Source organism: Schistocerca gregaria, unplaced genomic scaffold (genome assembly GCF_023897955.1).
Source record: "Schistocerca gregaria isolate iqSchGreg1 unplaced genomic scaffold, iqSchGreg1.2 ptg000001l___fragment_3, whole genome shotgun sequence".
Taxonomy (NCBI): domain Eukaryota; kingdom Metazoa; phylum Arthropoda; class Insecta; order Orthoptera; family Acrididae; genus Schistocerca; species Schistocerca gregaria.
The window spans coordinates 7,637,941-7,661,286 of record NW_026061699.1 but is presented as its reverse complement, the minus strand read 5'-3'; the positions used below and the strand labels follow the sequence as shown (position 1 = coordinate 7,661,286).

At 48.1% G+C, this 23,346-nt stretch overlaps 3 non-coding genes across 3 annotated transcripts; all 3 read left to right on the top strand.

Moving 5' to 3' along the window:
• Positions 1 to 941: 941 nt before the first annotated feature.
• On the top strand, positions 942 to 1,014 carry Trnak-cuu (transfer RNA lysine (anticodon CUU)). The gene has a single exon. It is a non-coding gene; the product is annotated as a tRNA-Lys (tRNA).
• Positions 1,015 to 20,016: 19,002 nt separating this feature from the next.
• On the top strand, positions 20,017 to 20,089 carry Trnak-cuu (transfer RNA lysine (anticodon CUU)). The gene has a single exon. It is a non-coding gene; the product is annotated as a tRNA-Lys (tRNA).
• Positions 20,090 to 20,427: 338 nt separating this feature from the next.
• Trnat-agu (transfer RNA threonine (anticodon AGU)) lies at positions 20,428 to 20,499 on the top strand. Its single transcript has one exon. It is a non-coding gene; the product is annotated as a tRNA-Thr (tRNA).
• Positions 20,500 to 23,346: the final 2,847 nt, after the last annotated feature.

Below are 23,346 nucleotides of genomic sequence, written 5' to 3'. Positions count from 1 at the left end.
TAACGCCTGCTGCCTTTCTAACGCCGGATGATACTCCGTACCCACGGACGAGAAGGAACGCACTAAACTGGTTAAAATCCGCTACAGTACACTACTTATTTACAAAAGAAGAAAAGAGTAAAGAAGACTTCTGGGTCTATCTTACAACTCAGCACCATCTGCTAATGAAAACACAAAACTACAAGGATCACTTCGCCAACTACCTACTCAAAACTGTGACGTAAAATAAAGAAACTAACAGGTCAACTGATTGAATTTCATGTTACTGAAAGTTCAGCAGATATTCACTGCAAAAAGGCGGACCATCTATAAGGCGAATAATATATCATGTTGACCGACTCCCAAGTTACAACCACACTGAAGGATTCGATTGGCAAGATTTTCAAGCTTCATTTCGTAAGCAGAAGAAAAATAATAATAATAAAAAAAATGGATAAGGCGGCGGTCTTCGGATCCAAAGATTGCAGGTTCAAATCCTGTCACGGTCGTTTTTTTCCAGTTCTGAAAAAGAAACATACCGTTTTAGTGTAGCAATTGTGCTGTACAAAAACCGTCTGAATGTTTCTGTTGACCATTTCCTGCTTGGAGATGCTCTTGAGCTTGAAACACACACAACAAGACCGGTGTTAACTAACGAAATGGTCGGCAGAGTTCCGTCGCCGCGAGTTTTGACTGGCACTTGCACATCTAAGACAACGTCGGAAAGTAACTCGTTCGGCTTATGAGCCACATCAAGTATGTGTGTTAATTTTGACGCCACTAACTCTGCAGGTTTTCATTCAATTCCTTTACCTCTCAGAAATGATTATGAAATAAAAGTGAAGTACGTGACGAGTGTGACGTTAAGAAAACATTAGGCAACATGGAGAGATTCTGCATGGGACCACCCAACCCAAACGAGTACTGTGTGACGTGCTGCCCGGCACATATTTACCGAGGCAGCCCGGCTAGCTCAGTCGCTAGAGCATGAGACTCTTAATTTCAGGATCGTGGGTTCGAGCCCCACACTGGGCGAACCGGAATTTTGTTCCGCTGCAGATGATAATAACCGTTTTTCTGATGAACGTTATGTAATGGAAATAGCAACTTTAAACTTTGCCTAGGTCTCCGTCAGTCGCAAGGAAACTGTATTTGAAGGTGAAGGCGATTTTGTAGACATGTGAGAAAGACATTTTCTGAAATGCAAGTGGTGTTGGTTAGAGAGTACATCGGTTACGTGTCAGATGTGTAGCCAAGCAGTAATGGTTCGCCAAAGCTGCAAATATAAGTCGGTGATATGAAGTGTTGTCAGCTGAAGACTGATGATCGAGACGACCGTAAGGACGAAGTACTCAAAAGAACCGCTAGGCCGTGCCTCTTTAGCTCAGTGGAAGTCGCGCCTGTGACACCGTGCTGATCGGACGTGTAAAGTGCTCCACTCCGCCACGTGTTTACAAGTCGTGATAACAACTTAAGTTTTCTCTTTATCGTGAAGTGTTTTTATTTAGTGTATATTGTTCTTGAGTTTGATTTTCATTCTTGTGTTCTTCTAGCGGTTCCTTTGCTAGTTATCGTTTTGCAATGTCCAGGTTATTTCCGAGAAAGTGTACACTCTGATTTGAATTTGACAAGTCTACCCGTTCTGTGCAGCCTAGTGCCTTGGAAATACCAGATTGGGTTGTGGATGTCATTGGAATTACCTCTGATCAAGTGCACACGGCGTATTATGATACCGAGGAATATTGCTTATTTGTAAAATTGCTGAATCCTGTATTACTGGAAGAGATTCTGACGAAACACGGAGGGAGAGCTGTTTTTCGACACCGGGACGAGTCTGTAAGTACTGTGCTCATTTCCAATGCCGATGTGGAGTATACCAATGTGCGTATCTTTAACCTACCCCTTGAAGTAGAAGATTGTTATCTGAAGGAAGTTCTGTCCAAATTCGGGGATATCAAGCAGATTCGTAACGAACGGTGGTCAAACCAGCACAGGTTACAATGTTACAGTGGCGTCCGATCAGTAGAAATGCATATAAAGCAGAATATACCCTCGCATGTAACCGTTTGTGACTATAGGGCTCATGTTACTTACAGTGGCCAAACTCCCACATGCCATATATGTAATGAGAGTGGTCACCTGCGTCATGACTGTCCCAGGCGAATGTTTGTGCTAAAAAATTCGCTACAGAAGCGTAAAAGTCTTACGTTGGCTGATGTAGTTTCGGATAACCCTATCGTAGAGGGTGAGGTCCCTAGTTCTGCCGTACCTTCGGAAGAGCTAAAAGAATTTCGCCCTGAAGAGTTTCCAGCTCTGGTAAGGAGAGACAATGGTGCTAAGCCACCCGCGAAGGTCGATGCCACGACTAATAAGAGGCGTTGAACTTGTGACAGCCGTGACTCTGATGATAAAACCTTCAGTGCGCACGAGACCGCGGAATCGGTCGTACGGGGGATCGCTTCGGGTACTAAAGGTATAACCGGTGCAGCGATTGTGGACGATTCTTCTACCGCAATTTCAAGCGTCGATACTTCCGTCGACGCCGTTCAGTTACCACAGGCTCATGTCTCAGAACTTCCGCAACAGCACACTCAGGAAAGTCAACAAGTAGATGTGGCTCACGTATCTACTGGAAGTACTCACATCGCGGCTCGCCGTTATGGTATACAAACAATGTCTCCGGGAGCGGACGGTACACAACACGTGGCAACTGCTCCGACCCTAGCCTCAGAACAACATGAATGTCATCAACTCCGCGACGGTATACAAACACAGCAGCCTGGGACTGTCAGTGACAACAAACAACTTCGGGCAGCGAGTGTTGCCAAACAAGCTGATAGTGAAAGTGGTGGCTCAGCTGATCGCTCGCCAGCGGTTTCGGCGCATGCGCTCCCGGCGCAAGATGTGTCGGGAGAGACGATTGACATCACCCAAGACCCTCCCACACCTCCGACTGCAGCGGTGCTGCAGAGTGTCCGTCACAGGATCCAAGTACCACCAAATGTTAATGCTGTCCGGAAAAAGAGTAAAAACAAAGATGCAAGAGATCAACTCAGTGACGCTCCAGACAGGAATTGCGCGGCCGCTACTCACATGGAATGGCATGGAGATGTGGGCAATTAACGGCAGTTGATCCCTCCTTCTCTCAGACGTCCTGTTATTATGTCACAGGCCTATACGATCACGACCCTCAATATTAATAAAATTTGATCAGAAGTGAAACTGCATGCATTAAAACAATATCTATATGAGCCCGGTACTGATATACCACTTTTGCAGGAGGTGTCGATGCCACAATTTACTCTTCCTGGGTTTGTCGGCATTGCAAATTTTTCCCTGGAAACGACCGTGGGCACCGCAGTCTTAATTAGAGAAGGGATTCCAGTTACTCAGATCGACAAATTGGAATCGGGTAGAAGGATCGGGATCACTGTTTTCGGCGTCACCATCATCAACTTGTACGCACCTTCTGGCAATACCTATAGAGCGGAACGAGCTACTTTTTTTCTTTCGGAAAAATCCCCGACACATTATCATTGGTGGTGATTTTAATTGTGTCTTATCCAGGAAATATCAGTCCCCAACTTTTAATTATTCGTCTGAATTAAAGCGCCTCGTGACCGACCTCAAACTTAAAGATGCGTGGGAAATTAGGTACCCGACATTGGTACGCTTCACTCACATCGTCGCATATTCCTGCAGCAGAATCGACCGGATTTATGTTTCCGATGTTATCGAGAATGATTTATTAAAAGTAGAGACGATCCCCTCCAGTTTCTCCTATCACAGTGGTGTCATCGCGTGCTTGAAATTACTTCCCCAACCCACGCGATGGTATAAAGATCAATGGAACCTGAATGTGTCTTTGTTATCGGATGTTTTGCTGGAGGAGGGGGTGCGTCGTGCTTGGGAGCAGTGCTTGCGCGCTACTCACAAGTTTCGCAGCACTATAGAGTGGTGGACTCTGCAGGCAAAGCCGAAACTGCGAAAAGTTATCATGTCATTCGGAATTGAAAGGGCGGCGGAAATCAAAAAGACGATGGAATTTTATTACACAATCTTACGGGACCTGTACGATCGTGCAGACGCGACGGCCACCAGAATTGACGACATTCGGAAAATAAAGGCAAAATTAATCAATCTGAAGAGGATGAAACTGGACGGCCTTAAGATAAAATCTAAAGTGACGTCGGTCAGAGATGATGAAGCAGCGGCTCTGTACCACCTCCTCAAACATACAAGGAACAGGAGGCGGACTTTTATTGACGCCCTGAAACTCGAGGATGGAACAACGGTTGACACATAACGAGAGATTGTCACAGCACTGCACAACTATTTTGTCAAAACCTACGCATCAGTGACTCTACACGATGACTGCTATGATGGACTGTTTAGTGCCATTTCATCTACCGTAACTAGGGAAGACAATGACTCTATCTCGTTGGCCTTCAGTAATAAAGATGTTGTGGGGGTTGTCTGCAGTTCGCCGATTGGGAAATCGCCGGACCCTGATGGCTTACCAATTGAATTTTACAAGCAATATTGGCACATCATCGGGGACAAAATCACTCACGTCGTGAACGAAGTCTTGCAAGGAACGTCTGTCCCACCCTTCTTTAAGGAATGTAAAATTGTGCTTCTCCCTAAAAACAGAGGTACTAAAACTATCACCAATTTCCGGCCAATATCGTAGTTAAACTCGGATTATAAGATCGTGGCTCGCGCAATTAACATGAGACTCACGCCACTCACTGCTAAAATCATTGGCCAACAGCAGACATGCGCCTTCAGGAGAACAATTCTGCAAACGGCTGCTTTTTACCGCGACGTCATTGCGTTAACGAACGCTAGTAACATGAAATGTGGGCTGATCTTTCTTGATTTTTTAAAGCTTTTTATCTCGTAAATCATGCTTACCTTCTCGAGACTATGCAAAGATTGGGCTACTCTCGGAACACGATTGACATGATTAAAAACGCGGCCATGGGAATCACTGCAAAACTTTCTGTCAACTCACGACTGACGCGACCAATACCAATCAACCGAGGGGTTCCACAAGGGATCCCTCTGTCTATGTTGCTTTTGTACTTTTCCTTGAACCTCTGTTACAACAGTTGCAGACGAAACTCACTGGGATTACAATTTCTGGGGTAAAAAGTGTAATCGGAGCTTATGCCGACAATGTGGGCGTAGTGATTCGCGATGTCGATGATGTCACCGTATTAGAGGCTGAACTTCGGAAATACTGTCTGGTGTCAGGAGCGCAGTTAAATGAACACAAAAGCAAATTTCTGAACCTCTGTGGCCTCCAGCATTTGCGTGTTGATTATGCTAAACAAGTCAGAGAACACAAGGCTCTGGGGATCATGTTGATGGCGTCCTCTCTACAGATGATAGCGGCAAACTGGCGAGATGTAGCACGTAAAATAAATGGAGCCCTAATTGATAATTACCATCGCAGCCTCAACCAATTTGATCGCATTCAACTTATCAATGCCTGTATCTTATCAAAAGCCTACTACATGGCGCAGCTCCTGCCGCTCCCTGCTGTCATTGCTAGAAATACTATGTCGACGATAACAAATTTTATTTAGCGCGTGGAAATTTTTCGTGTATCTGCCAAAACTGCTACACTCCACCCCCTGAACGGAGGGATGGGCTTAGTCGACATCAAGAAAAAGGCAGCGGCTCTCTATGTCACAAGGACGGTCTCTATCCTTACCAACTGCCCTTCGGGCATTACGGCGCAATTATTCTATGCTGTCAGGCCGCAAAGCCTTGACCCCCCGCTGAACATTCAGACCATCAGTTACAAGCTCAAATACATCCGCGACTATTTCCTTGCATGCAGCTACATCAGTCAAGAGCTTAAATTCTCGACATTTAGCAGCTACAGCAATATTGGCATACTGGCGACAACATGAAGGACCAAATCCAATTGTTACGAAGTGCAGTGGCATCAACTGGGATATAGTGTGGCGTAATGTCAGTTCCAGGATCCTTACTTCAGCCGCTCGAACTGCATGGTACAAAGCAATCAATGAAGTGATTAGTACAAGTGAGAGGCTACATAAAATCGGACTCAGTGATACAACTCTGTGCCATAGCCGTCAACTGGTGGATACCGTTATGCACAGTTATACCTGCGGAGAACGTGCACGAAATTGGAGTTGGCTGAGAGAAAAACTAGCCATCATTACGAGGACCACAACCACCAACATACCTTCAACTATGTTGTCTCGACCCGACGTGCGATTTTATCCGCCGTCGAAAAATAATGTAGTTATGTGGTTGCTGGGCACCTATTCCAGCTATGTTTTTAATAAACTTGGTGGTGACGATCACTTAGAATTCAAGCTGTTTATGGACATCGAATTCGCAAAAACCTGCGGATATCCTAATCATGGCAACATTTTCGGCAATATGCTTAAATTAACATTTAATAGAATGGGTATAGGGTGAGACATGTGAGTGTAAGTGGGTGGGCCCGGGCCGCAGGACACCAGTGGTGCCGCGAAGAGGCCCCACTGCTTCTGTGACGCGTCCTGGTTCCCACCCCCGCCACTCGCAGACTCCAGTACGCCGGAAAATGAGGACAATTCTTGTGTTAGCAACGGAGCTATTTTTTTTCTATACTTCTCCAGAAGCAATCAGAGACAAGCAAAGAAGAGTGTTTTAGTTGTTGATAAAAAAAAGCTCAGTTGGGAGAGCGTTAGACTGAAGATCTAAAGGTCCCTAGTTCGAACCCGGGTATCGGCATGCGACCTTTTTGAAGCTGACGCCTATGGAATTGCTCTGCCTTTGTGACAATGCAATTACCGCTGAGGATGTGAATTACTCCGCCCTGTAGCTGTTCTGATTGTCTAGTGCTTACAACAAGAGGGATATAGTACACACAGTCTGTAAAAAAATAAAAATAAAAAAAATAAAAGTGGCGGAGCGCTGGTCTAGTAAACCAGGGGTCGTGAGTTCGATCCTCACAGGAGGCAGACGAATTTTGGAAATCAGTTGTGCATCGTGGCCGTATAGCAAACAGTATCTGGGATGACGAACAATTAGCGACAGGCGTTTTATTAAGAATTACTCTCAGATGTGATTAAGGCGAATAGCGCAGATAAAGCATTTTTTTTTTAAAAAAAACTTTATTAATAATACAACATTAATTTAATTATACAACATCTTAATATATAACTAAGTATGATACAAAAGTCAAATACAAGAAACTATTCCCATACTATTAACCCACCACCTCAAATAATTAGTGGGTCCTTATTACAAACTACTAATTGGCAGTGTATTACTTGTATGGCACTAACTACGGGCATGATTAATAAGCTACTTGTTAGACTACCTTACATGACTATCTAGTGTGATCTGCAGTGTTACAGTATGTGCCAGAAGTTATGCATACAAACCTACTGTTATTTAGCCTGCCCACCGAGCTAACCCCAGTGGGCGTGCCCCTGGCACTGGGCTGGCTACGACTTTTACTTCACTGCAGTCCCTACCTTGTTAGTATGTTAGTATTTCTAGTTCTTACTTAAGCTACTTTCTACTCAAAAAATAGTTGTGCGATAATTCCAATTCCGGGTAGTGCACCTGCCATCCTTGTCCGAAGACGCGGCGGATTCCAGCCATGAAATGGCTGGCCAGATCCGCGCCTGGCGGTAGTGCAGGTGCAGCTCGGTCAAGTTCGGTTTGGTACTTGATTAGTTCCTTGCCCTAATAAAGTCCCTCATGACTTTCATCGAGATCTCATTTGCCAGACTGTTGAGGACTCTGAAAGTGTCGGCACGCCGCAGCAAGGTATATGTATCTTGGCTAGGAAGTTGCGCTCTAAGTTCACTTGCCACTCCATCATACAACGTGCAGTTGTAGATGACGTGTTCGGGAGTTCCTTCCGGAGCGCCACAGTCACACGCTGGTGTCGCCTGTTTACCAAATCGGCAAAGGTATGCCGGATATGGCCCATGTCCTGTCAGGAAGTGCAGCAGACCCCTACTTGGCTGAAAGTATCCCATTTTTAATCTTTCTGCAACATCTGGAAGTAACTCAAAAACTCGTCTCCCTGTTCCTTCCCCTTCCCACTGACTCTGCCATAGTTCCTCCCCCCTTCTCTTGATTGCGTATTTGTCCCCTACTTGCACACCCATGATTTCCCTAGTCTTTTCAATTTTCCCCTTTGTTACCCAATACCACGCTGCCTGCTCCCTAATTTTTATATCAAGGGGACATAATCCCATAATAACTAGCAACGCCCCCCCAGGAGTAGTTCTGTATGCCCCAGCAGACCTTAGTAGCATACTTCGCTGCACCCTCCTCACGGCCATGGCAGGCGCCACCCTCGTGAGCCTGTGTGCCCAGACCCCGCTGGCATACCCTACTAAGGAAGTCAGAATACTATTATGATATAATTTTATAAGGTGGGGGGGTAAGTGAAATCTTTTGTGTCCTATGTTTATTAAGTTATTAAGGATTTCTATCGCGCGCTGTGCAATCATTTCTATGTGCGTCGCGTAATTCCATTTTTCGTCTATTACTACTCCAAGATACCTAGCTTCGCGTCGCCGGAGAACTGGGGCTCCCGCAATCCTGACAGTTGGATTTCTTATCAGACTGCCTTTTAGTAGAAGATATGTTGATTTGTGTGGTGCAATTTTCATTTTTGCCTCTCGGCACCATTCCTGGAGAATTTGCATTGACCTTTCCACTTTTGGCTCTAAGTCTTCTCGACTACGGCCACCTACCAGCAGGAGGAGGTCGTCAGCGTAGGCTATCACGTCTAGCACATCTCTACATTGTTGTAACCTGACTAACAGGGGCTCTATGTTTACGTCCCAAAAGAGTGGCCCCAGGACCGATCCCTGGGGGCACCCCTTTGTACAGGTCTTACTTACTCTCTCGCTAGGCGATGATAGCCAGACCTCCCTGTCCATGCAATAGCTCCTCAGACAGCCATACAGGGGCCCTGGACACTCCATCTCACGCAAACGTGAGAAGAGCGAGGGCCACCAGAGGTTGTCAAAGGCGCCACTGATGTCCACCATGATGCCTACGACATACTTGTGCGTGGATGAGCCACAGACCTCAGCCGCCAGGGCGATTGCGTCAGACGCTGATCGCCCCGGCCTAAAGCCGAACTGCCAGTCACTCATTCCACGCAGCATCCTATGTGCGGTCAGTCTGTCCGCCAGCAGCCTCTCCAGCAGCTTCCCCATGATGTCTAACAGGCATATAGGTCTATAGGATTTGGGATCCATGGGGTCCTTGTCCTTTCCTTTTTGTATGATTACTACATTTGCAGTCTTCCATACTCTCGGAAATTTCCCAGCTGTGAGACACTCATTGAAGAGCCGCGTTAGAGGAGCCACCAGCTGTGGGGCGAGGAACTGTACCACCTCTGCTACAATGCCGTCCGGTCCTGGCGCCTTCCCCTTCTTTAATGATTTGATATGTGCTGCGACTTCTGCTTCAGAGAAAGGGTACACTCTAGTATTATTGGTATATTCTAGAGAATCCTCCCTGCGGATTTGCCTTTGAGAGTCATCATCATCATGTTCATCATCGTCCGGTAGCAGAGTGCGCAGGAGAACTTCAGCAGTTTCCTTCCACGACTCTGTCACTCGGTCTCCATCTCGGATGGTCGAGAGAACCGCGGGGGATTTAACCTTTTCCCTTACGAGTTTGTAGGGTATTCCCCAGGGATCGGTATCGAGCTGATTTAGCACATACTTCTCCCAACTCCTTGTTCTTACTTCCTTTAATTCCCTTTGAAAATTTTCTTTATCATCTCTGTAACGCTGCAGCCAGTATTGCTTCTCTTGCCAGACGGCACTTCGCTGGTAATACCTCCTCGCCCGTCTAACAGACCGACGCATACCTTCCAGTTCGGCAGTCCATGGTGATGGTGAGGCCGCCACGGCCCTCCTCCTGGTTGGCACGGCGACCTTTACCGCCCTAACGATGGAGCCTACCAGTTCTTCGGCGTACCTGTCGACATCCAGGCCACCCTCAGGCAACGGAGGAACGTCACACTCCTGAGCCAGGCATTCCCAATTTGTCTTGTGAAAGTTGTATTGAATCTCCCACCCCAGGTTCCAGCGGCACTCTTCATCTCCTATGCAAAAAGTAATCAAGTTGTGATCGCTTGTGGTAGCGTGCTCTATCACATTCCAGCTGTGGATGAGGTTTATAGCATTCGGCGTTGCTAACGTCACATCGATGTTGGTGCCTTGTCCCCCTCCTCCCGCATAGGTGGGGGGGTTCCCTGCTTTATTTACTACCACCAGCTGTGACGCCATTATTGCTTCCTCTGCCCTTTCACCATTTTCGTCCCTGGTGCCGCTGTGCCATAGGGGGGATTTCGCGTTCATGTCTGCTGTGACTATTACCTTACACCCACGTAACGCCATCATTACCCTAGAGAGATGTTCTATGAAATGTTCGAAATTTCCCCCGTACTGAAAGTACATATTAACAATATATAATATCCCGGCGGGTGACTGCAACTCGATGACGTTACAGTGGCAATCAGAGAGTTGCGTTATTTTTGTGGCTCTAAGGGCCTTATTAGTTATTACTATTAACGCCCTTGGCTCCTCTCCTGTAAAGATGGTTTGCCATGTTTTCGACATGAATGATATTTGCCCGGCCCAGTAGTATGGCTCCTGTAGACAGACTACATCTAGTCTCCTCTCCTCCACTACTTTTCGGAGTTCCTGCATGACCAGCCGACTATTATGAGTGTTTAGCTGCCCTACCGTGATTGAATTTAGGGTTGTCATTAAGGAAAATAAGTGTGAAAGTAACATTCAGGCCATGATTTGTTAAAGTCGAATGCTACTCTACCATTAGCTAGGACAGCCTGTGCGTAAATTTCGTCCAGCTTGAACTCTTCACCTCTTCTCTCAAATACTTTCTTCAGCAGGTCACGCAGGGCTCCGAAATCAGTGGGAAGATTCACTGACTTCAGCTGTATTCTATCTACAGCCTCCATCGCCGTGAAGGTGACCATTCTGCCATGTTCATGACCTACGCGTACGACGTGCCTCAACGCTGTAGTGAGGATCGCTGGTTGCTCCAGACGCGATAGCTGCATCGCGAACTCCAGGTTGGGATAGACCCGTCTTGGGTCCGCTCCTACAGCCGGTTTATCGTCTTGCAGCTGTGCCATACTTGTACTCGTAGTGGTGCTTGTGACTGTGCTGTCTTGCAGGGTAAAAGTTGGAAGACTCCCTGGGACAGGAGCAGAGCTGTTCCTTCCGGGTAATGATTGAGGCTGTGAGCCTGGGTTAACTGCTTTTTCGTCATGCTCCTCATTTTCTTCTTCAGGTTCTGTTTGAATACAAAGATCAACCATTTTTACTTCCTGTGTCCCTTTTAATTCAAGCTTTGAAACGAAAGTTTCAGCTTCAGGGTTTAATTTTGAGTGAGGAGCTGGAGATGTTGAGGGTGGAGACTCACTAGCAGTCCAGAAGTCATCTACAATTACCTCAATTTCTTTTATTTCTTGCATTATTTCTCTTATATCTTTGAGTCTCGGATCAGAGTCAGTTTGTGTACTGAAGTCAATCATCGTTGCTTTTCGTTCTTGCATTTGTTTTAGAGACTTCAAAAATTTATTAAATCTTTCTGCCCTTCCAGCGTCCCTTTTTCTTTTGCTGGGAGACTTCCTTTTGATGTTCGTCTTTCTTATGTTACCAGCATCAGCCATAGTCAATTCGGGATATGAGTCTTTGCTCTAGCAGTTTGTAGGTCGGGCAGTTTCTTCCTGCCATACCACAGGTTTTCTTTCCTCTCCGTGTGCATGGAATGCACACCACGGACTTCTTACATTCCTTCCTCATATGTTCCTCCTCTCCGCATCTGGAGCAAGCAGGTTTCCTACTACAGTATTTGTGTATGTGATCAATATCCCCACAGTTCTGACACCGGGGGACAACAAGGTAGTCCTTGACATTAACAGAGTGAAAACCTATGTATACCCTGCCCATAGCTGTCAATTTCCTCCATAGGGATCCTGTAACTTCTGCTACGTGGTGGACTGTATCTTTATCTTTAGGCCCAGTTTTAAACCTAAGTTTAAAGTCTTTTAGGAAAGTTTCCATGTTGCCTTCTGAGTCAAAGTTTTGCTCATAGATCGTCTTACACAGGTCCTCGTCCGTTATGGACTTTGGCACATCATAAAGAATGACCAAGGGGTTCTTCTTACGGGGGGGTTCACATCTGACTGCCTTACATAGCTGTTGATTCGCCAAAAGCTTGTTTTTGTCCTCCTCAGTGGCAACATCGACAATCACTACATTCTTTGTAGCCTTAATCCTATTAATTTTGATTTTGTCCTTAACTGGGTTGACTGAAGTCGCGAAAACTTCTTGGACCTTCTTTATGTTCTGGCCAGGCATTGGTCTCAAAAAGACCGCTGTTTCCGGCCGCTTGGACACCTTGACGATAGTTTCCCTAGTTGTGGGGGCCTTGGGTGCAGCTTGCGCCGCGACCCCGGCCCATGTCCTAGCAGGCTGTTTCCGGAGCCTTTCATTCTCTCTTTCAAGCTCCTCTATTCGTCCTTCGAGTTTGGCGTTGGCTATTGCCCATGCCGCCAACTCGTTTTTCAGTGCCTGTACCGCCGTTTGACTAATTTTACCGTTCTTTACGTTATGGTCCAGGAACTGGCTTAATCTGAGATGCCTTTCCATGCTGCATTCTACCATTGCCTGACCCAGGCCTTCCTGTGGCGAGGGATCAGCTAGCGTCGAAAGCCTCGCAGGCGCACTCAATTCGCTTGTCTCGTTTGTAGCCATCATCATTATTTGACAAGCGAAAAAAGGGGGTTGGGAACCCGTCTCTTTCCCCGGACCGGTTCCTCTGGCATGGGGGGGGACTAAAACTGCAGCTCGCTCACCAACCTCGCCCCTAGGTCAAGAGCGTTCCTGAGCTGTCAGGTTCAGCGCACCGTTTCCAGCGCACTGGTCCTCTTCAGCGGCCTCCTCATCGACGATTTCACCCAGCGATCACCGGCAAGTGCACCCCGCACTCCGGAGAAGCGGATGCACTTCTCGCCCTTCGCCGCCTACTCGCCCGAGCTTCCACCTTTCGTCCAAGGACCCGCTCCTACTCAGGTGGCGGGCCGGTCACCCAGTCTTTCGGCGGTCTGGACCCAGCTAACCTGGCCCAGACGATGTCACCACCATCTGGGTTTGGCAGACCACGCCTCGGTTACCCAGAGGCGCGGCGAAGCACCCTTGCCGAATCGCGCCGAGGTCCCACGCCGACAAAAGAGGTCGCCAGCATGCGGGGCACCTGATGGTCTGTGCCCTGCGTAAAAATAGGGGAGGGGAGGGGAGCAGAAGCTACCCAGTGGTGGGGAGTCGCCAAGGCGCCATCACCCACCCCCGAGCAGCCCCACTCGACCCTCCCCTCCCCAGGGACAGATGTTGTGTCCCTCTTGCGCAGCTTCCCCTGCGCCATGCACCCCTTGCTTTCGCCTTGGGTTGGGAGACATTTAACGTCGTCCAGGACGTGAGGAACGTCGGCAGCCGGACTGCAGGGCCCCAGGAAAGCCGTGAGGCTCACCCTCATACCCTCGCCCGACCACCGGGCTCAACTCAAGGGAGACAGGTGGAGTGTCTCCCGTAACGCAGCTACCCCTGCGCCATGCACCCTTTGCTTTCGCCTGGGTTGGGGGCGTTTTACGTCCTACCATGACGGGAGTTTAACGTCCTTCCTTGACACACGACAACCCTCACGAATCCACAGCCCAGAGATAGACATGACTGGGTCTTATATTGTGAAGTTCGACATCATCGAGACGGTGCGGCACTCAAGCCCGAGTTACGTTCCCCATGGGGGTCTCAACACGTACCGGGGGATCATGACCGACCACGTCTCACCCACCGCTTTTGCTAGTTCACGGTGGGCCAGTGCAGACCGTGAGGATTGCACCCAGTTAAGGGCTAGCCTTTTAACGTCATGCATGGACGGCCCTTCCCGTGTTAGCTTCACTCCTTTCGACGGAGCTACTGAGCGCCAGGGCCACGTCAAGGCCACGGGATAGGACATTGCGGTCCCCGCCCCACTCAGGTTCCTCTGAGCCAAGAGCACTTCAGACGTGTCTGAGGATTTCCAGGAATCAGAGGGTCTCCTGGCGGTTTTAACCCAGTTTCGGAAGGCAACACACCTCCCCCAGGTGACGCCACGCAGACCGCTTTCCCAGCATTTGCCAAAGCGGTACAGCATAATGTGGGACGAGGCAGTCTGAATTATATTTTATAGATGTATTTCTCACATATCTCAGAGCCTCTCGCGGTCGTCGTCGTCGGCGGCGGCGGCGGCGCCGCTGCTTCTACAGAAGTATCAAATGACCATCGTAGCAAATGCGGCGAGGGACGCCCCGCCTTCGATTCCGAATGCACAAAATGTGTGGTCTTGTTCCCAGTCTATATTTGGTCAGTCTCGTAAGAGGTTGAATGTAACGAATGGGTGGGAAACAGCAGCTTGGCGTCGCCCGCAGCTGTTGGTACTGTAAGTAGTACTTCAAGGAAGTGATGGAAGATGTGTTGAGACGTTACACGCTACGATTTGGATTTCCGTATGGATATGCTTGACCTCAGGTTCATGAACTCGTTGACTGGTTTTACGATCGTTTAGGACTGCGAGATGAAGAAGTTCTTGGCTTTTCATATGATTTTCTTGCGAACGCTGTGTATGTAAAATTTGTTAGTGACGATCCTTGCGTTCGTATTATGACCCTCACGGAGGGCACAGCGGATTTTGTGAATTCTAAAGGCGAAATATGCAGTGTCTGTTAGTCATGCTGGCCTAGGGCTTCGAAACGGCCGGATATTTAATCTGCCTTTCTAAGTTAGCTTCGATAGAATTCGGCAAGCTTTGTCTCCCTACAGTAATGTCCTGCAAATTCATGCCGAGCAGTGGAGGGGTTACAGACATTTCAATGTAGATAATGGCTTTAGGAATGCGAAAATTGATTTGACGAAGCACATCCCGTCCAACATTTTGGTGCAGGGTTTTCGAGCGGTGGTGATGTACGAAGGACAACCGAGAACTTGCGTAATTTGTGGTTCTACCGACCATTTAAAATCTGCTTGTCCCCGTGTCCGGGCGGGTCGACGAAGAATGCAACATCGTCTTACGCCTCTCGATGGGCAAGATGACAATCGGTTGTCTTACGCCCAGACTCTGATGGAGTCGCCTGTGACACACCCGACGCTCCACCAACCGGCTGCGGTGACCCCAGACGCCGGCGCAGTTGTTGTCAACAACTCTGCGACAACCCCCCAATGTCCCGTTCGTAGTGATGTCACCGATGCCGACAGCCACGCTGCACACCTGCAGGTTTCCACGACTGTCGGCCGTCGTGCCGACCATGCAGGACCGACTCCCGTCATTACTCCAACCATGTACGCTGAGCTGAAACAGTTGTCGGATGGTGGCGACAGGTCGCGCATTTCTTGCACCCCTGACGTTGCGCCCCACACACCCCTCCCTCCCGGCAGTGACCAATCTGAGGAAGGCTCTACGCACAGCCTCTTGACGGATACCAAAACCGTTTCTGACGCCGACGCACCTCCCCAAAGAACGGGGAAGCGGGCGGCACGGAAGCAGAGTGAGGAGGAGATACGCACTGGAAAAGAAACTGCAGCGCACCATAAAGCAGATCCGAAAAGACGGCAGTGACCGCGGCAGCACAGATGAAATGGGTTCCGTCGCCCGCCACGTGGGGGAGGCCGATATGGACATGCATGTCGACCGTCCGAGTCCTGAGCTGATGGATAGTGGCCATCAGCATACGCCATCCGAAAAGTCTTGGGCCGACGACAGTGAATAAAACGGACCCTTCCTATCCCCACCATGCAAGATTACACACTTGCCACAGTTAATTTAAATCGGATCGCATCCGATGTCAAACTTAAATGTTTGACAGACTCTCTACATGCAGCAGATATCGATATAGTTTTCTTCCAAGAAGTTGTGTCACCCAAGGTTAGAGAAATACCTAGGTATGATGCCATATTAAATCTAGGCACTGAGACGGGAACTGCGATTTTATTCAAAGCTGGCATCGCTTACCAACCTACAGCGATCTTAGAAACGGGACACGGCATTGCCGTCCAATTAGAGGATTTGCTTCTCCTGAACGTGTGCGCCCCGACAGGGTCCGCTGGCAGACGGGACAGAAGTGATTTTTTTAGGGCTGAAGTTGTGCCATTATTAACAAACATTCGTCTGAAGATCATCCTGGGTGGGGATTTTAACTGCGTTTTGCGAAAAGCAGATCAACGTCCGAATTTTAATTTTTGTCCCGAGCTACTAATGTTAACAGATGGACTGCATTTAAAAGATAGTTGGTGTCACCTTCGACCACACACGATGGGATATACCTATGTGAGCGCTGCTTCTTCCAGCCGTCTGGATAGGTTTTATGTTTCTCAAGATCTTTTAAATACCATTCGTGATTGTGAACTATGGCCGCTCAGTTTTAGTGACCACTCCGCATACCACATAACGTTACGGCATTTGCGACAGAAGACATTTTTGGGACGCGGCACGTGGCAGCTGAATGTCTCTCTGCTAGAAGAAGCGGACTTAAGGCGTTGCCTCGTTGCCACGTGGCAGCAGTGCCTCCAGAGGCAAGCTCGGTATAGGGAGCGCATTCTTTGGTGGACGGATTTTGTTAAGCCGCGGATTCAGAAATGTCTTTGCCAGTTTGCCAGGACCAGGGCTTATTGGAGGAAACAGTCTGTAGAATTTTATTTCCTCGGTTTACGCCAGCTGTACAGCGATCCCTCCGCATTGTCCGACAACCTGATCCGCATCAAGCGTATCAAAGCAAAACTTACAGCTTTAGTTCGTGAAGCACTTGTTGGTAATCGGGTACGATCGCGCTCTTCTGATGACGTTTCCCACGAGTCCACATCGTTATTCCATATCATACGGGAAAAGAAACGTGGTAAACAAAAACTTATTGCTCATCTTACGGATGCTGGGGGGCATCTGTACAATGAGCAGGGTGCTATCAAGGCGTATGTCTTCAATTATTTTCGAGAACATTATTCCGAGTCAGATACCGATCTATCGGCGGGGGATGATTTTTAACCGACATCGCCTCCACAGTGGATCAGGATGATAACGCTGATCTCTTGGCCAATGTCACCTACTCTGAAGTTAAGTCCATTATTGCGTGCGCTGCCAAGAACAAAGCTGCCGGCTTAGACGGCTTACCGGTCGAATTTTATTCACGGTATTGGGATGTGATCGGCGACGAATTGACCCAAATGTACAATGAATTGCTCTCGCATGCTGCCTTCCCCCCGCAGTTCACGCAAGGAATGGTTGTCCTGGTTCCTAAAACATCAAATCCGACTATGTTAAATGATTTTCGGCCCATTACGTTGCTTAACTCCGATTTCAAGATCTTGACTAGGATTATAAGCAACAGGCTTAAAGTGCTTCTTGGCAAAGTACTTGGCCCTTATCAGACGAGTGCAGTCAGTGGTCGATCTATGTTAAATGCCCTGTGTGAATATCGTGACCTGGCTTATTTAACTTGGATTACCAACACTGATTTGGCGTTACTGTTTCTCGACTTCGATAAGGCGTTTGACAGAATTAATCACGGATTTTTATTGCGCACAATGAGTAAAATGGGATTCAGTCAGCGTTTTCGACAGCTTATTAAGAAATGTATCTGCGGAACGTCTTCACGCGTGAAGGTTAACGGCCAGTTAACCGCCCCTGTGCCTATACGACAAGCAGTACGACAAGGGTGCCCCCTTTCCATGACTTTATTCTCGATTGCTATAGAGCCACTTCTTAAAAAGTTTTACATAACTTTACATGGGTTGCAAACGTTAAACAACAAAACGGTCTGCCACGCCTATGCCGCCGATATCAGTGTGATTATTACTACCACCGAAGAGCTGGGGTCAGTTCGTCGGATTGTCCATCAGTACTCTGTCGCTTGTGGTGCCAGACTTAATGAGCGAAAGTCCAAAATCATGCCGTTGGGTCGTAATCCGAACTCCATCGATATTTCTTGGTTGGAGAAGACCGAACATCTGTGGCATTTAGGCCTGGTTATATCACCACATCCCCAGGCAATGCTCAACGCGAATTGGGAACGCAAGCTTACCATCTTACGTGCGGTGATCAAAGAACATAACATGCGGTCTTTAGACCGGATGCAGAGGGCACAGTTTAATAATAGTTACGTTTTCAGTAAGCTCTATCATACTGCCGCTGTTTCACCAATCCCAACAGCCATTGCGAAAAAATTTTTAGCACTTGCTTGCTGGTATGTCTGGAGAGGGAACATCTTTAAAGTTTCCTTTAAAGCTACCTCGTTACTTCGTTCCCGAGGTGGCTTAGGCGTCAAAGACCTTGAATCCCAATGTGTGGCTACTTTTTTAACTCGTACTTCCCGCATACTACACAGTAACCAAAATAGCCTTACGGAACAGCTTTTCAAGACCTTACGTCCAAAGGAGTTGTCTGCGCCAACGTATGTGGGACACATTCATCCCGAGCTCAGCTATGTCTGGCGATATTATGTGGAGCTCAGCTATGTTCAGGATAACCCGCATCCGTTCCACACGGCGGAGATCTATCGTGCTCTTACTAAACGGCAGCTGAATAACCCAATTTAGAAGAAACATTTAGGCATAAACTATAGAAATATATGGAAGAACATTAGTTATCCGTTCCTTCGTTCCAGAGTTCGATCTGTTTGGTATGACGCTGTCAATAAGGTGATTCCCACTGGAGAGAAATTGCACAAAATCAAGCTGCGGCCCACCCCGTTTTGTGCCAAGTGTAACCTAGTGGAAACCCTGCCGCATCTCTTCCACTGCAGGGATCAAACACAGATATGGCAGTGGACACGAAAGAAACTCGCTGTCATTAATAGGACGTCGGATACTTCCATTCAACTTCAAGACGCGCTCCGACCGGACTGGCAGCTTTATCCTCAATCTAAGAATAATAGTTATGTCTGGCTCATGGGCCAGTTCGTCTATTACATGCTCGTCCATACAACGGCAACGCTACACGATTATCAGATGTACCTCATCGAAGAGTACTATGCGATTAAGAAATTGCGACAGTATAAAGACCAGTTCCAATATTTTCTCACTATTGCTTTAAGTGATGGAAGAATTTAAGTTTCTAAATCCATTGGGCGGAGTTTTTCTTTTTTTTCACTACTTTGTTATTATTGTTATTGTTTCCATGGATTGGTCTGCTCCGCACCGTCAGATGTGGGTGATTTGCATCATGGATCAATAGACGGTACAGAGTACATCGTGCACTCGGCCTCGAACATTTAATTGTATTTTGGTGTTACTTTTCGTTTTGCAATGAAAGCACTTTACTTTTGGTTCCGCAGTGCGACACCCTGAAGAGGATCCTCATTTGTTTACTTTCATTTCGCATTATCTTTCATCAAAGCTGCACAAAGATTTAGTAAGAACCAGAAGTTTTCTGCAGCTTCTATTATTCCTATCAAGAGGACTTATAATACGGGAAATGGTTGTTTGGCATGTCCCTGCTCTATGGTGCCCCCACGTTACCAGCGCGCATCTTCAAACGCATAGCATGCTCAAGGTTTTGAGAAGCAGGAATCCACAATCAACCATCTGGCAACAGAATTCACCATACCAATAAACGACATGGAAACTGGGAAAATTATTTGTACGCGAAGACCAACTTAGAGTATCTGCTGTGCTGGATTTCATAGTGTGCTGCGTAATCCTAAGACCAGACATGGATTTATTTTAACATTCTGTTTATATGTATAAAAACACTGGCGCACATGATGCCACTTTAAAATTAATACAAAAGTGAATAATACACAAATAGCCATAACATAAAATCACAAAACCATGCGAATGAGTGGGGGGTATGGCAGTGACATCGTGGCCAGGCCTCAGGATGCGACGCCTGCCCGCCTTGCCGCCGACTGCCTAGCGCTGAGATGCATAAAAAAAATAAACAATTAAAAAATTAAAAAAAATTTAAAAGGCAGCCCGGCTAGCTCAGTCGCTTGAGCATGATACTCTTAATCTCAGGGTCGTGGGTTCGAGCCCCACGCTGGGCGGAACGGAATTTTGTTCCGCTGCAGATGTAAATTACCGTTTTTCTGATTAACGTTATGTAATGGAAATAGCAACTTTAAACTTTGCCTACGTCTCTGTCAGTGGCAAGGAAACTGTATTTGAAGGTGAAGGTGATTTTGTAGACATGTGTGAAAGACATGTTCTGAAATGCAAGTGTTGTTGTTTGGAGAGCACATCGGTTACGTGTCAGATGTGTAGCTAAGCAGTAATGGGTCGCCAAAGCTGCAAATATTAGTCGGTGATATGAAGTGTTGTCAGCTGAAGACTGATGATCCAGACGACCGTAAGAACGAAGTACGCAAAAGAACAGCTAGGCCGCGCCTCTTTAGCTCAGTGCCAGAGTACTGGTCTAGTAAACCAGGGGTCGTGAGTTCGATCCTCACAGGAGGCCGACGAATTTTCGAAATCAGTTGCGCGTCGTGACCGTATAGCAAACAGTATCTGGGATGACGAACAATTAGCGACAGGCGTTATATAAGAATTACTTTCAGATGTGATTAAGGGGAATAGCGCAGATAAAGCATTTGCCAAAGTGGTACAGCATAAGGTGGGACGAGGCAGTCTGAATTATATCTTATAGATGTATTTTTCACATATCTCAGAGCCTCTCGCGGCCGTCGTCGCCGCCGCTTCTGCAGAAGTAGCAAATGGCCATCGTAGCAAATGCGGCGAGAGACGCCCTGTCTTCGATTGCGAATGCACAAAGTGTGTGGTTTTGTTTCCCAGTCTATATTTGGTCGGTCTCGTAAGAGGTTGAATGTGACGAAAGGGTGGGAAACAGCAAGGGGCAGCGTCTGTGTAGAACGAAAACACAATTCCTCTGGGGTGTGAGCGTTTCGAGATGAGTCGTATATAAGTCAGTGACCGTGTGGCCTAATGGTCAGTCTGCTTTCCGCAGCGCTGCGGCGAGGACGTCTTGTTTACGTCCCGTCCGCGTGGTCGCGAGTGCTCGTAGTTGTTTACTACTGCGTTGTCGCCTGTTTGGAGTCCATCACTACCGACGCACCATGGCACATTCATACAGACAAACCACCATCAAGATCAGTTTTCAACCCGATCATGCACGACCGCGAGCTTTTGAAGTGGAACGTTTCTTACGTGACGACGTTAAAATTTTCCCGCGAGACATAATTGGTATCCATCTCTCTATCACGAGCAGTGTTGTCTACGTCAAGCTAGTAAATGACGAGGTGTGCAACAGAATCGTGAGCGCACATGCGAACGGTCTTAAATTCAAACATTCTGATGGCCATATTGGGGCGGTCTTTATCGATCACGCGGGGCTTGGCCTACGTACGATACGCGTCTTCGAACTCCCTTTTGAAGTACCACCGGACGTAGTCGGCGCGGCTTTCCAGCCCTACGGCGGAGTGATCAGCCATATGGCAGAAGAATGGACCACCTTTACAACGTACCCCGTTAAGAACGTGGTACGACAGATTAAAATTGAATTGACCAAACATGTTCCGTCCTATCTTGTCATCGGCGGATGTAGGGCGATCATTATGTATGGCGGTCAGCCACGCACTTGCTCTGGTTGTGGCCAAGTAGGGCACGTCCGTTCGGATTGTCCCCGACGACGGCTTACTCAAATCCCGACAGGTGAATCTATGACTCCTTCTACGGTGACGACCCTTCCTCTCAATTACGCCGAAGTTACACGGGCAGCAACCTTTACCGATACTGACGACATTAGTCCGATAGCCGCCCCCGACGGCGAGAACATAATGGCTTCTACAGTACAGGATCCGGTCTCTACAACGGCACCCCCACCTGAAGATAATCGCCGACCGACCTTGCAAGAAGGCGTGGATGCCAGGATGGACATTGACCCACGGGTTGTGCCGACAGCGGCTTTTCTTCCAGACACCGGAGCAGCTGAAGAAATCCACCCACATTCAGATACTGAAGCACACGACCGTAAACAGCGTTCCCCGCGAAAACACAAGAGACGGCGGCGTGCTCCATCGGAGGAGTGTTTGCAGCGATCGTCTGACATGGACAGTGGAAATTCCGACGACGGTACCGGCGGTACAGAGGCCGCTGTAACTTCAAACTCAACAGATCGCCGTGGTGACGGCTTCAGCCCCTCCGACCCCACAGAACAGCAGGATAACAAGCAGGCAGCCGCTGCCGATTCCCAGCTAGAAGAGCCGATGGAGTCAGCGCCGAGTGCCGCAGCAGCCACTAACAGCCACCAACAGCCGATGGTATTTCATGGCGACTGGGCAGACGACTGTGAGGCACACTCCTTGCCCATCGTGTCGGACGACACGGGGGGAAATTTATCCCACCAGTGCTGACCCTTTCCCGCCATCAGTTAGAGTGACGAGACAGCCTTACAGGGGTACTGATGGCCAACACGGATGCTGTGGATAGACCTCAAACTTATCACATTGCAACTATAAACATCAACACTATACGGACGCGCGCTAAGTTATCCTTGCTTCAGGATATGTTGAACTCTGCTTCCATCGACATAGCCCTCCTCCAGGAAGTGTACGTCAACGACTTTCCAGGCATGTACGGTTACGATGCTTGCGTCTCTCCAGCTTCCCCAACATGCAGCGGTGTCGCTGTACTTCTTCGGGAAGGGATAGTGGCGGACGATATGATGTTTCTGCCTGGGGCAAGAGGAATGGCACTCACAGTACTGGGTGTCCGCCTTATCAATATCTACGCACCTTCCGGGACGGACAAACGTCGCGAACGTTCACGATTCTTTGCGGAAGACGTCGCCCCGCTCTTCCAAGGCCCCCACGACCGTCTGTTGTTTGGAGGTGACTACAATTGCGTACTGGCGCCCAGAGACCAACTACCACGTCATAATCCGTGCCCGGAACTCGAGACGCTAATTCGAGACCTGCAGATGGTGGACACTTGGGAACATCTTCACGGCCACCGACCGGGATTCACGCACTTCACGAGTCTCTCTTCCAGTCGTATCGACAGGATTTATGTCTTACGCTCTCTCGCCGCTGGAACACAGGATGTGGAACTGTGGCCTGCAGCATTCTCGGACCACTCAGTTTACATTCGTGCCGTCACCCTGCGGCGGCGACAAATGTGGAGAAGCCGCAGCCCGTGGAAATTAAAAATCGCTCACCTGTCGTACCCGGATTGCCGCCAAGCCGTTGAGGATACGTGGCATTCGTGTGAAAATCGCCTCCGTGCGTATCCCACAACGATCCGCTGGAGGTTGGACTGCGCCAAACCGGCACTGAGGCGAACGTTGATA